The 13,474-nt window shown below is 34.2% G+C and overlaps 1 pseudogene; it reads left to right on the top strand.

Annotated features, from left to right (window-relative positions):
- Positions 1–9,535: 9,535 nt before the first annotated feature.
- LOC111730779 lies at positions 9,536–9,654 on the top strand (annotated as a pseudogene).
- The last annotated feature ends 3,820 nt before the right edge of the window (positions 9,655–13,474 follow it).

A 13,474-nucleotide genomic window follows, 5' to 3' on the forward strand; every position in this document is an offset into this window, starting at 1 on the left:
CTTAAGGAATTCATCACTAAGAAGCTAGTATTACAAGAAATGTTAAAGAGACTGAAGTAAAAAGAAGGGGGAAGAAAATTATAAATATGAACAATAAAATGACAATAACAATATGCCTATTGATAATCACCTTAAACTTAAATAGATTAAATGCTCAAATCAACAGTTAAAAGTGTAGCTGAACGGATAAGAAAACAAGACCCATGCAGATTCTGTCTACAGAAGACTTACTGCAGATCAAATTATATACATAGAATGAAAATAAAGGGATGGGAAATCATATTTCTTGCAAATAGAAATGAAAAAAAGCTGGGGTGGCAATATTTATATCAGACAAAATAAACTTTAAAACAAAGGCTATAATAGGAAACAAAGATGGCATTACATAATCATAAAAGGATCAATACAACAAGAGGACATAACGCTAGTGAACACATACACAGAGAAAACAGAAACATCTACATAAATAAAAAAAAATATTGACTGACATAAAGGGAGAGATAGACAGTAATACACACATAGTAGGATTTTAACACCTCATTAACCCAATTGACAGATTTTCCAGACAGAATATTAACAAGGAATCAGCAGCCTTAAATGATACACTAGACCGCATGGATTTAATTAATATTTTCAGAGTGTTTCACCTCAACGGAGCAGAATATACATTCTTCTCAAATTCACATAGATCATTTTCCAGGACAGAGCAAATGTTAGGCCACATAAAAATCTCAATAAATTTAAGAGAAGTCAAAATGGTGTACATGATAGAGGCTTTGTTCATCTGCCCTTATGACCACATCAAAACTGTGACAGAAACATGGAGCAAACAGCAAGCAGTGTCACCTGGGGTCTAGGTGAACAAGCCCTATAACTAGGGAAAGAAATAAAAAATCATCCTGCAATTGGAGGAAGTAGGACAAGGCAAAGACGTGAGGCTGCCTGATCTCAAGTGGGCTGAGTGGGACAGAGGCTACAGAGGAGGAAGCTGGCAGCTGTATATGTTCCTCATATATGGGTCGTGCCCATGACCGAATATTTGCAGTGACGGACTTGCTTGTGCCGAGCACCTGCGCCTGGTCGGCTGCTGGGAAGGAGGGGAGGCACCAGTGACTTACAGGGAAAAACTGAGCTGTCAGAGTGAGGACTGGAGGCAAGGCTTTCTCCCAGGCAGAAGTGCTGGTAGAATCCCTTATTCATCTGTTGAGCCCTGCCCTCTCTCAGTGTGCAGATGCAGGTGCCGTCATAGCTGAGACATCATCAAATTAGATAAGAGAGGTCACTCTGCCAGAGGATTCTCTGAAACTCTGCCTTCCCCAAATCGTGGCCCTACCCAAGCCACATCCAATTGTGTGCTTAGCGAGTCCTGTGCAACTTGCTGAACAAGACCCACACTGGTGACAGCAGACTTTGTTTTCTGGCATGGTTGCTTGAGGTAACTATAAGAACAGCATCTGTGGATTGCTTGCTAAATGTTATCAGGTGGCCATGGAGGGATATGGGCTAGGGCTAAATTTGACCTTCAGCTGAACCCCTCTCAGCACTGTGCCTCTGGACACCTACTACACAAAGCCATACTAATAAGACCAGGAATCTTAGGAGTTTTGCTTAGTACATAGAAACAGACACAGAAAGGCAGCCAAAATGGAAGACAAAGAAGCAGAAACCATATGAAAGAGCAGAACAGAGATTCAAGAATAATGGAGTCAAGCAATCTAACGGATGCAGAGTTCAAAACACTGATTACGAAGATGCTTAGTGAACTTAGAAGAAGTGTAGATGAACTCAGTGAGAAATTTAACAAAAAGATAAAAATTATAAAAATGGAGATGGAAATTATAAAAGGGTACCAGTCCAAAAGGACATTTGAGATTAAGAGTGTATTAGAGGGAATCAGCAGAGTGGATAAAGAAAAGGATCGAACCAACGATATAGAGGATGGAGAAACCAAGGATACACAATCAGAACGGCATGAAAAAAGAAGCCAAGAATATAATAATAATAATTTAAGGCTCCTACGGGACACAATTAAATATAAAATTATCTGTGTTATAAGGGAACCTGAAGGAAAACAAGACATTGAAGAACAATTTGAAAAAATAATTTTGGAAAACATCCCTACCTGGTGAAGGAAATAGACATACAACCCTAGGAAGCTCAGAGAGTCCCAAAAAAGATGACCCCAAAGAGGTTGACACCAAGACACATCATAATTAAAATTCCAAAGGTTAAATACAAAGAGAGAATCTTAAAAGCAGCAAGAGAAAAGCAGTTACCTACAAGGAAGCACCCAGAAGACTGGCAACTAATTTCTCAAAAGAAAATTTGCTGGACAGAAGAGCTTGGCACAAAATATGATGAAAACCCAGGATCTACAACCAAGAATATTTTATCCAGTAAAGCTATCATTTAGAGTCAAAGGACAGATAAAGAGCTTCCCAGACAAAAATAAGCTAAGGGAATTTATCAACACCAAGCCAGTATTACAGAAAATGTTGGAGAGATTTTCTTAAAAATATATATCAGTAACATGAATATATATCAGTAACATGAATAAATAATAACTATATTTCTATCAAGAAGTACCTCAAACAGAAAAGAATTAAGTGTTCTAACCAAAAGATAGAGTGACTGAATGAATAAGAAAACAAGACCCATAATATGCTGCCTACAAGAGACTCACTTTAGATTAAAAGACACACAGAGACTAAAAGAAAGGGGATAGACCTAGAGAGTATTGCGTTAAATAAATTAAATCAGATAAAGACAAATACCACATGATTTCATGTACACACGAAAACTAAAAAACAAAATAAACAACAATAACAACAAAACTGGAAACAAATTCATAGATACAGAGAATATTCGAGGGCCACTAGACAGGAGGGGTTTGGGGGATGTTAAGAAAAGGTAAAGAGATTAAGAAATACAAATGGATTATTATAATAGTAATGGAAATATAAAGCATGCCATATAGAAAATAGTCAACGATGTTATAATAAATATGTAGGGGAGAAGAGAGGTACTAGATTTAGTAGGGTGACCACTTGAGCTCTAATCACTATACTGTGCTACAGAAACTAATATATTATTGTATGCCAACTATAATCGAAAAAATGCATTAATTATACAATATAAATTTGAGCAAATCTTTGCCTTTTACATTTCAATAAAGCGAGGAGAAAAACTTTCAGTAAATTTAAGAAGATTGAATGTATTAAGCATCTTCTCCAGCCAAAATGGTATAAACTAGAAATCAACTACAAGAAAAAACTGAAAAATATACAAACGCATGGAGGCTAAATAACATGCTACTAAACAATACATGGGTTATCAATGAGATCAAGGAAGAAATCAAAAGGTACTTAGAGACAAATGAAAATGAAAAGACAATGACTCAAAATCTATGGGACACAACGAAAGCAGTTTTAAGAGAGAAATTCATAGCAATACAGATTCATCACAAGAAACAAAAAATATCTCAAATAAAAAATCTAATGTTACATTTAAAAGGACTAGGAAAAGAACAGCAGACAAAACCCAAAGTTAGTAGAAAAGGAAATGGTATAGATCAGAGCAAATTAAAAAAAAAAATAGAGTTTAGAAAACCAGTACAAAAGATCAACAAAACTGAGAGCTGGTTCTTTAAAAAATAAGCAAAATTGATAAACTTTTAACAAGACTCTTCAAGAAAAAAAAAAGGAAAGGACCCAAATAAATAATATCAGAAGTAAAAGTAGAAAAGTAACTACAAACTACACAGAAATGCAAACAATTATAAGAAAGTAATACAACAAATTATATGCCAACAAATTGAAAAATCTGGAAGGAATGGATACATTCCTAGAAATATACAATCTGCCTAGACTGAGTCAAGAAGAAACAACAGATCTGCACCCACAGATTACCGCCAAGCAGATCAAATCATTAATTGAAAAACTTCCAATAAGAATAAGTCCTGGATGAAGTGGCTTCATAGGCGAATTGTACCATTAAAAAAAATTAACACCTATTTGCCTCAAAATATTTCAAAAAATTCAAGAGATGATAAAGCTCCCTAATTCTTTTTACAAAGCCACCATTACTCTGATTCAAAAACCAGAAAAAAATTACAAAAAAATAAAATTATAGCTAGTTATCCCTGATGAACGTTTATGTAAAAATCTTCAACAAAATATTAGCAACCTGAATTCAGCATATATTAAAAATATCATGTGCGATTTATTTCTGGGATGCAAAGTTGGTTCGATAGCTGCAAATCAATTAATGCAATACACCACATAAACAAATTGAAGAATAAAAATCACATGCTCATATCAAGAGATGCAGAAAAAGCATTCGACAACACCTAGCACCCATTTATGATTAAAAACTCTCAGCTAAGTGGGAATAGAGGAAATATACTTTAGCATAATAAAGACCACATATGACAAACCTATACCTAACATCATACTCAATGGGGAAAGGCTAAAAAAGTTTTCCTTAAGATCAGGAAAAAGACAAGATTGTCCACTTTCGCCTCTTCTATTCAACATAGTATTGGAAGTCCTAGCCATAGCAATTAGACAAGAAAGAGAAATAAAAGGCATACAAATTGAAAAGGAAGAAGTAAAACTGTCATAATTTGTATATGACATGATACTATACAGAGAGAAACCTAAAGAGTCCACCAAAAACTTTTAGAATTTATTAATGAATTCAGTAAAGTTGCAGAATACAAAATTAATATTCAGAAATCAGTGGCATTTTTATAGACCAATGATGAACTATCAGAAAGAGAAATTAAAAAAAACAATCTCATTTACAACTGCATCAAAAACAATAAAATTCCTAGGAATCAAATTAAGCATGGAGGTAAAATACCTGTTTTTAGAAAATTGCAAGTCATTGAAAAAAGAAACTAAAGAAAATACAATAAATAAAAGCACATATCATGCTCACAGGTAGAAAGAATCAACATTGTTAAAATGGCCATACTACCTAAAGCAATCTATATTTTCAATGTAATTTTATCAAAATACTAATGACATTTTCTAGAGAACAAGACCAATAATCTGAACATTTATATGGAACCATAAAAGATTTCAAATAGCCATGAAAAACTTGAGAAAAAAGTACAAAGCAAGAGATATCACACCATCTGATATCAAAGTATAATACAAGGCCATAATAATCAAAACAACATGGTATTGAGACAAAAACAAACACACAGATCAATGAAACAGAATAGAGAGCCCAGAAATAAATCCATGTCAATATGGTCATTTAATCTATGACAAAGGAGATAAGAATATACAATGGAGGTAAAGACAGTCTCTTCAACAAATGGTGTTTTGAAAAATGGACCAATACATGCAAAAAAAAATGAAATTGGACCTCCTTCTTATACCATATAGAAGAATAAACTCAAAATAGATTAAAGACTTGAATGCAAGGCCCGAAACCATAAACTTTTAGAAGAATACATAGGCAGTAAACTCTCTGATACTGCTACTAGTAATTTCCTATCTGATATATGTCCTTTAACAAGTGAAACAAAAGAAAAACGATAAACAAATGAGACTACATCTAACTAAAATGTTTTTGTACAGTGAAGGAAACCATCAACAGAATAAAAAGACAACTGACTGATTGGGAGAAGATAATTGCTAATGATACATCTGATAAGAGGTTAATATCCAAATATATATAAAGAACTCATACAACTCAACTCCAAAAAATAAATATTCCAAATTAAAAAAAAAAATTGGCAGAACACTGAATATTTTTCTAAAGAGGAAATACAGATGATCAATACACATATGAAAAGGTGCTCAAGGTCACTTATCATCAGAGAAATGAAAATTAAAACCACAATGAGATATCAAATTACACCTGCTATATTGGTTATCATCAATAAATCTAAAAACAACAAATGTTGATAAGGATGTGGAGAAAAAGGAACTCTCATACACTGTTGTTAAGATTGCAAATTGGTACAGCCACCATGGGAAACATTTTGGAGGTTCCTCAAAAAATTAAAAATCGAACTACCTTATGACCTCGGAATTTTACTCTGGGCGTTTATGCAAAGAAAACCAAAACACTAATTCATAATGATCTATGCACCCTTATGTTCATGGCAGTGTTATTAACAAAATTCAAGATATGGAAGCAACCTAAATGCCATTCAATTGATGATTTGAAAAACAAATTATGGTTCATATATAGAATGGAATATTACTCACCCATAAAAATTAAATTCTACCATTTGCAATGACATGGATGGACCTAGAGGGTATTATGCTGAGTGAAATAAGTCAGACAGAAAAAGATAAATATCATGTGTTTTCACTTATTGCAGAATCAAAAGGACAAAGGAAACAAAATAAATTAAAACAGATTCATAGATACAGAGGACAATCTTGTAACTACCAAAGGGGAGGAGGCTTGGGTAGGGCGGTGGCTGGAGAAAGAGGTGACGAGATGAAGAAGTGCAAATTAGTAGTTACAAAACAGTCACAGGGATATATAGTAGAGTGTAGAGAATATTGTTAATAGTATTGTAATGGCTATGTCTTGAGCCAGATAGGTGACAGATTAATTGGTGGGATTACTTCACAAGCTGTATAAATCTCTAACCGATGTACTGTATACCTTGAAACTAATATATTTTTTCTATTTCAACACTAAATTAAAAAAAAAAAACACCCGCGCCAGTTTACCAGAAGTGCATATTAAGAATGCCAGTTCCAGGGCCCACCCAAGATGCACTGAATAAGAATCTCTGAGAATAAGGCCCTTAAATATAGATTTTAATATATTTTATCGTTATTCTAAAGAACACTAAGTTTGGGAACTGATGGTCTGGTGAAAGATAGGAATATACATAAATAATCCCAGTACAGGTAGAATGTGCTAAGTATGCACCCCCATAAAACCTATGTAAAATTAAGAAATTCAGAGATCACTTGTAGCTGGAGCAATTTAAGAAAGTTTCATGAACAAAGTAGTATTTTAATAGTTATATATGAGAAACAGATTTCGCCTCTCTTATTTGCTCATTTATTTTGATTCTCTCATTTTTGACACATAAGTTTTAGGTTTATTTTGAGACTGCTGCCCCATTAACAGGAGAAGCAGTTTGTTGAAATATATTTCCATCAGCAACTTTTCAAATTGATCTTATAATCTTGATTCTTGATTTGCTACTCTCTTCTGCCACAGGTTTTTAAACTCAGACTTGAAAATTCAAAACTGCATTTACTTTTTCATTTACTTATATATGTTTTTTATATTCACATTGCACTCATGGGAGGATGAGAGCTATATAAATCCGAGATATCATTATTATTATTACGCTCTCTCACTGCTGTTCCCTTTTGTCCTTTTAGTCTAGGCTTTCGACTTGACTTAATTCGAATTCTTTTTAATCTTATCTTCATTTTAATTCTGTTTTATTAAAGCTATTTATAAATAATAACAATGGTAATTATAAGAAACAAGCCAGATCTGTTTACAACAAGCATCTAGACTAAGACCAATTTTCTCTGAGTAAAGTTCTGAAGACACTCAAATTCAACATCTTTATTTAGGTACATGTCTGCTGGGTGGATTGTTTTGAAGTCCACAGGGTTGGTTAGTGCCAGTAATTTTTTTACAGATGTTCATACAGAGCTGTTGTTACTGAAGCACAGAGGTACTGCTAATGAAGAGCTTAAAGAAAAACTGAATGTTAGCCCACACAATGATGTGAAATCTCAGGAAATTTTGTTGCTTTGGCACCTCTTAGAAGGCATGTATCACCGTCTCCTAACATTAAATCTTGTATCAATCAGTTCCCATTCAAAAAAGAAGAATCCATTTGGATATTTTACATATATAGGGAGGTACATAAAGAGAGTGATTCAGGGAATTAAAAGCTTTTACAAGCATCGGAAGGACTGTAATAGTAAATGTCGGGAGATTGCTTTCAGAAAACATGGACATGAAGGGATCACAGGAAAACCACCACCAATGATATTAGCTGTTTGCTTACAATGGACATGATCTCAACTGCCTGCATTGTATCAGAAGCACAGGGCTGTTGTAGCGAGAAAAGTGGGCAAAGCAAGTTTGCTCCTGTCTCTGATTTTTGCATTATCCTTTATTGGCATAGACAGGCATTTTTTTTCATGCCCCCAGAATGACATACATTATAAAATAGGTGAACATGTGCTCTAAAATGCAAAACATTTTTTCACTTAGGAAATGATGAGCATATTTTTGTCACTAAATATGATACACTGTGATTTGAATGGCTGTATGACATTTTTGATATGGTTACACTATAATTTATTAACCACTATATTTTTTAAAACAATAGGGGGATAGTGCAAGAGCTCAGGTTGTGGAGGCACACAGGATCTGTGTTTAAATCCTGGATTTGTTGCTCACTGGATTTGTGATCTTGGCAAGCCACTTAATTTTTCTAACCCTTGTATCCTGCATTTGTAAAATGAATTGAAAATATTAACATTTTGGGTTGTCATGGACATTAAAAAAATTCATGTACAGGAAGTACTTCATGTATTGTTTGACATCTTAAAAGCTCTCAATAAATATTGAGGATTATTATTGATATTATTATGTAATAACTTTTAAGAATATCTCATTATTTCCTTTTTATAAATTCCAAGTGATTGTGCTGCTTGGTCAAAGGTATGTGCAGTTTTTTTTTTTTGTAGGGACTAAGTGGGTACATATAACACATTTCTTTTCAGAAATATTGGGCAATTTATATTCCTATCAATTGTCATATAGTTACCTATTTCACTAAAGCTTCACAATTACATGATATGGTCATTCAACTGTCAAATTGATCTTGCTGATTTAATTTGTGTTTTCTTTTGCTTTATGTATTTCTACTTTATGAATTATTTGTTCATTTTCATTTCCACATGTCTATTGGTATATACTACTCTTTATTACTAATTTATAAGATATTATTATATAATCACATGACCCAACAACTTCACTTCCAAGTATTTATATAAAGAAAATGAAAACACTAATTTGAAAAGATATGTGCACCACTATGCTCATTGCAGCATTATTTACAATCACCAATAAATGGAAGCAACCTAGGCGCTCATCAATAGATGAATGGATAAAGAAGTGATGATGCATAAATGCAGTGGAATATTATGCAGGAATAAAAAGAATGAAATCTTGCCATTTGTGATAACATGGATGGATCTAGAGAGTATTAAGCTAAGTGAAATAAGTCAGGCAGAGGAAGACAAACCCCATATGGTTTCACTTATATGTGGAATCTAAAAACAAAACAAGCAAAAAGCAAACAGACTCATAGAAACAGAGATCAAGGGGATGGGTACCAGAAGAGAGGGAGTGGAAGAATGAGTAAAAAGGGGAAGAGGAATATAGTTAATAATACTGTGATAAGTTTACATGGTGACAGATGATTACTAGAATTTGTGGAGTGATCTCATTGTAAGGTATAAAAATGTTAAACACTAAACTGTATACTTGAAACTAGTATCAAAACATAAGAATGGTCTACAGCCGTACTACCCTGAACAAGCCCAATCCCTTCTGATCTCGGAAGCTAAGCAGGGTCGGGCCTGGTTAGTACTTGGATGGCAGACCACCTAAGAAGACCAGGAGCTGTAAGCACAAAAAAAATAAAAAATAAAAATAAAAATAAATAAATTAAGGGCTCATAAACTGACAAGGTCCTTGCAGTCTATGAGGTCAACCAAGGGTTGCCTTGCCTAAAATAAAATAAAATAAAATAAAAACACACATAAGATTGTATAAAAACTATACTTTAAGAAAATTAACTTGGATTTCGGAAACATAGTGGAGTGAGAGACATCCCCAGATCTCTCCCCTTGAAACAACAATAAGCTGAACATCTAAAACTCAACAAAAAACACCCAAACTGCACACCAGCATGTCTGAATGTGGGATCAGCTCATAAGAGCTACCACAGGTCGGAACCTCAGGTGTTGGGCGGAGGACTAGAAGAAATAAAGAAGTGCCTCTTGCAGTTGCTGGAGCTCCTTGTAGGGGGAGAGGGAATGAGAAGGTGCAGTGACTTCCAAGAACAGCCCTGCTTGGGAGTACTGGGAGCTCCACTCTGTTGATGGCAGGGCCAAGTCATCAGGGCAGAAAGAAGAAAAGCTGATGGCAGATAAACAACAATTGTTTTTTACCAGCCATGGTTGCAAAACTGAGGCTGAGCCACAGCTCCCAGCCCCCAAAACAGAGGGACCCTCCTCCCATGCCCTCCGAGACAGATCACCACTTAGCCCTAGAGGAATCTGAGCAAACATTACTGAAACTGTTGCTAACACTGACAGGAACTGAAACTGAGGATAGCAAGCATGATTAAATATCTACAAGAAAATAAAAAGGCATTTCTAAGGCTTCACATAAAGCAGGGATCCAAGAGGCTTAGATGCTACCTACTGGAAACCAAAGGAAAACTGCCTTCTTTGCAGCAGGGTAAAGAGAAACCTTTATATAATAAATCTTCTTTCTGGAAAAACCACAGAATACATTTCCATTGAAGAAAATACATTTCCCAGATGAAGAAATAGTCTATTAAACACCACGAACAACCAAGGTAACGAGACATCTCAGAAAGAAAGAAAAATCTTCAGAAAATCAGCTTAGAGACAGAAATATGCAACTTAGAGGACAGAGAATTCAGGATGATACTTCTGAAAAGAATCAGTGAATTCTGAAAAGGGTCATATCAACAATTTCAGGAATTGAGAAAACACCTAGATGAGCAGAGCAAGGAGATTGAAATCCTCAAAAAGAACCAAGTAGAACTTCTGGAGATGAAGAACACACTGCAAGAGTTGAAAAATGAATTAGCAAGCTTGAGAAATAGACTTGACCAACTGGAGGAAAGGATCAGTGATATCAAAGACAGAAATCTAAAAATAAATCAGAAGAAAGAAGAAAGAAACCGAAGAATAAAAAATAATGAAAGAGAAATTCAAGAACTAGATGATACCATCAGGAGAGGAAACAGAAGAAAATGGGCATTATTGAAAGTAAAGAAAAGAAGCAGGAAATAGAAAACATTTTCAGACATATAGGAATGAGCTGGAGCTTGGAATTCAAGAAGTCAACAGAACATCCAATTATCTCAACCCAAAAAGGCCTTCACCAAGCAACATTGTATTAAAATTATCAAAAATCAACAACAAAGACAGAATTCTCAGGGTAGCCAAGGAAAAGAAAACAGTAACTTATAAAGGAAAACCCATTAGATTATTCTTAGGCTACTCGGTGCAGACCTTACAAAAAGGAATGGAATCAAATATTTAAAATATTAAGTGAAAAGAACTAACAGCCTTGAGTAGTGTATCTAACTATGCTCTCCTTAAGATATGAAGGAGAAATAAAGACCTTTCCAGGCATACAACAATTGAGGGAATTCTCCACTACAAGTCCTGCACTACAGGAAATACTGAAAGGTTTCAGTTCACTTGAAATAAAATGACAAAAAAAAAAAAACATAATTAGGAGTAAAGTGACTGTCAGGCAAATAGAAACAGAGGAGTGCAACCCTTACTAAGAACAGGACATTATAAGCTTAAATAATAAGAAGGGAATTGCTATAGCAAGATAGTAATGAATGTGGAGCATACATAGGGAAAAATGGAGTTAAAATGACTGAAACGGGGAGGATTCAAAGATCTAAATTCGCAAAGGGGAATGGAGATAAGGCACACACAGAAGAAAATGGATAACTGTATATACATAATTATCCTTTATATATTTGTAATGGTAATTGCACACAGAAGATTCAGAACTGAAGTATATAACATAAAACAAGAAGAACCAGAGGCAAAATCCACAAAAGCCAACCAAACTAAAGAAAATAGAAGCACAAGGACAAGGAAGCAATGGAAACACTGAGCTATCAGAAAGCAAAAGACAAAATGGCTATAAGAAGACCTCATATTTCCATAATCACCCTAAATGTAAATGGACCGAACTCAACAATAAAAAGAAACAAAGTTGCAGAAAATTTCAAAAAACAAAACTCAACCATATGCTGCCTCTAGGAAACACATCTCAGCTCCAAAGACAAATATAGACTCAAAGCGAATGAGTGGAAAATGATATTTCAAGCAAATGGCATTCAGAGAAAAGCGGGAGTGATGGTACTAACAGCAGATGAAATAGACTTCGAAATAAAAAAGGTAAAGAAAGATACTGAGGGACACTTCATAATGATAAAAAGAATCATGCAACAAGAAGACATAGCACTTAGTAATATCTTTGCTCCCAGTCAGGGATCCCCGAAATATGGAAAGCAATGACTAATGGAACTAAAGAAAGAAAAAGACCAAAACACTATTATAGTAAGGGACCTAAATACTGCACTGTCGGATATGGACAGATCATCCAAACAGAAAATCAATAAGGTAATAACATTCTTAAATGACCCATTAGATCAAATGGACATAATTGACATTTACAAAGCTTTCCTTTCCAAAACAGCTGTTTATACATTCTTCTCTAGTGCACAAGGAACATTCTTAAGAATAGACCACAAACTGGGACACAGAGATAGCCTCAACAAATATAAGAGGGTTGAAATCATACCAACCATATTCTCTGATCATAATATGTTGAAATTAGATATCAATTGCAATAAGAAATCAGGAAGAAACACAAATACATGGAGATTAAACAACATGCTACTAAAAAATTATTGGGTCAGAGAAGAAATAAAAATAGAGATGAAGAGATAAATAGAAATGAATGATAATGATAGGACAACATATCAAAACTTTTGGTACACAGCAAAAGCAGTCATAAGAGGATAAATCATATTATTAAAGGCCTATCTCCAAAAACAAGAATGAGCCCAAATAAACAACCTAACACTTCATCTTAAAAAAATTAGAAGAGGAAGAACAAATGAAGCCTAAAGTCAGCAGAAGGAAATAAATCATCAAAATTAGAGCATAAATAAGTGAAATTGAAAACAAAACAACAACAAAATGTAACAAAGAACTGGTTCTTTTAGAAGGATAATAAAATTGGAAAACCTCTGGCTAGAATCACTAATGAAAAAAGAGAGGACACAAATAAACGAAATCAGGAATGAGAGGAAATTATGACTGAGATCGCAGAAATACAAAGGATCATACAAGAATACTATGAAAAAGTATGCAACATCAAATTTAGTAACCTAGAAGAAATAGACCAGTAAATAGAAAAATACAATCTTCCTAGACCGAATCAAGAAGATATGGAAATCTTAATAGACTGATCAACAGTATGGAAATTGAAAAAAAAAAAAATCATCAAAAACCTACCAAAAAGTAAAAGTCCATGAGGACCAGATAACGTCACTAGTGAATTCTACCAAACTTTCAAAGAAGATCTAATACCTATTCTCCTTAAACTCTTCTCAAAACTCGGAGATGAGGCAATAATTTCCAAATCATTTTATGAGTCC

This window comes from Pteropus vampyrus, unplaced genomic scaffold (genome assembly GCF_000151845.1).
Source record: "Pteropus vampyrus isolate Shadow unplaced genomic scaffold, Pvam_2.0 Scaffold335, whole genome shotgun sequence".
Taxonomy (NCBI): Eukaryota; Metazoa; Chordata; class Mammalia; order Chiroptera; family Pteropodidae; genus Pteropus; species Pteropus vampyrus.